The sequence below is a fragment of the Leptonychotes weddellii genome, chromosome X, assembly GCF_054177405.1.
Source record: "Leptonychotes weddellii isolate Sample4059 chromosome X, ASM5417740v2, whole genome shotgun sequence".
Lineage (NCBI taxonomy): Eukaryota > Metazoa > Chordata > Mammalia > Carnivora > Phocidae > Leptonychotes > Leptonychotes weddellii.
In genome coordinates this window covers 81016444-81018830 of record NC_138385.1, presented here as the reverse complement: position 1 = coordinate 81018830, position 2387 = coordinate 81016444, and positions in this window count along the sequence as shown.

The following is a 2387-nucleotide window of genomic DNA, read 5'->3' as shown; positions in this document are numbered from 1 at the left end:
CCCTGCAGACCCGAGCCGAAGGCAGACGCTTAACTACTGAGCCACCCTGACGCCCCAAGGAGGACCATATTTTAAAAAAAAATTTCACTCTTCTACGCAATTGGACTTAACAAGCAGTGCTCAGGTGCTATGTCCTCCCATTGGTTTTGTGAAAATACAAGATATATCCAAAGGAAATACCCTGTTGGGTGTGCCAGACAGATACTGTTGAGGTCTTGTTTTTCTACATTACTCCTACTTGAAGCCTCAGGTATAAGGTCTAGAAGAAATGTTTTCTGTGCTCTTTAGGTCTAGAATGGTCAGACATCTTTAACAATTAAGACATATCTAACTGCATATTCCTTTGCTTGGCTTGTGATAAATTTGACATATGCATTTAATAGGCCTGCATGTATGAATTATATTTTCTCTTCCTGCTTTTATTTGGTTAATGACTTACATCTTCGCTAAAAAAAAATAATTTACTCAACACTTACTATGTACCAGAGACTGTGGTGTTTACAACATAAAACCATGTTTTACAGGGCTTGATGTGGCTTGCAAAGGCAGCTTGGGAACCTGGGAAAGAGGGGGACTGGCCAAAGGAAATGCAACAGCTCTCCTGGGGCTATGATGTGATCTTCTCAATCTCACAGTTATTTGAGTTACTCCGGTGTCCAGCCGACTCTTCACTTTACCCTTGCACCCCTACCAGTTACTTCCATGTTGGTTCCTCCTAAAACAAATATTAAACTGAATTCTGACTTAACAAAGCATCTATGATTATGAGGCTAATCAAATTCATTTTTATTGAGCAAACCAATGGGTCTGCCATCTTACCAGCTCTGTCAAAAACCAAATTATTTCAGGTGCCCGGGTGGCTCAGTCATTAAGTGTCTGCCTTTGGCTCAGGTCATGATCCCAGGGTCCTGGGATCGAGCCCGCATCAGGCTCCCTGCTCAGTGGGAAGCCTGCTTCTCTCTCTCCCACTCCCCCTGCTTGTGTTCCGTCTCTCGTTCTCTGTCAAATAAATAAATAAAATCTTAAAAAAAATAAATTATTTCATAAAACATACCCCACAATCTCTCCACCAAGGACATATCTCACGGGATCAACAAACTGTACTAAATACGAAGCTTAAAGACAGGGATGGTCACAGATAATTTCCACTGGATTTTCTCAAAGATTTGCCTCCTGTCAGATGTAGTGTCCTTTTTTTTTCTTTTTTAGGAATTCTGTCAGTAAAGGTTTTTGTTTTGTTCTGGGCACTTTTCTGCAGATGGGTTCACTTTTATTGGTATTGTACCAAAATTCTTTGTCACTGATTTCCCTGCTTTTCAGGTTGTCCACCTTCACAAAGGCTTTCCACTGCACTCAACTGACATAATATTTCATTATAAAAGAACTAGTGACATGACAACATAATTTGAGTCGCCTACTTGTTAAGAAGAACATCTGTGCTAGTAGGTGTGTATAATAAACCTGTCTGTCCACAGATATATTTTAAACAGCCAAACCATATTTTTGTCTCATAAAAAGATATCCTATCTTTAGTGTCTAAAGCAAAAATTGCCCCTGAAATAGAGCATAGAAACATTAGAGTCTCTAACCCGGCTGTGACATATTCTTCTAGGATATCATTGAAAGAGCCATTAACTCCCTGGGTATCCATATCCATCACGGGCCTGACAGCATACGGCTGGCACAGCACACGATGGGATAAGTGAAGTAAGATGGGAAAGGTTAAATTAACCAATAAGGACGTGAAGCACACAGGGTCTAATAATACCAGGAAGTCCTTATCCCACTCCCAGGCCTGAAGGGATAATGGGAAGGAACGTTAATACCAGACCCAGTGAGAGCTGAGCTTTGGAAGAGGGACCATGTAACGGCAGTTGTGGCCACAGAGAAAAATTCAGCCACTGTTACCCTGAAACAGAACAGAGTGAGCCAGAGCAATAAATACCTCTTTCTCCTCTAATCCTCTCCTCTCTTGCCAGTGATTTCCAACAAGTCAACACATTCCAGAAACCGGAGTACAGAGACACATGTTGACAGAGCCCAGAGAGATCAGGCTCTCCAGTATTAAGCACACAGGGTGGAGAAAGGCAGAGTATAAAACTGGAAGAGGAAGCAAAAAAAAAAAAAAAAAATCTGGCCTAATAAATTAATGCCACTATCTGAAAAGTATAAATAATCATTCCCTGAGTTTCCTGGCTTATAAGGGAGATTTAAAACTAAAATGGTATATTTGGGAAAATAACTTATAAATTCTGAAGCATTTCACAATAATGAAGTGTCAAAAAAATCTGCCTGTTTAGGAATTCAGAAATGACTAGCCAAATGTAATTAGTTTCACTATTTTAAGTCTATTTTTTTTATAATGAAGAGCTTAAGAAACATTAAGA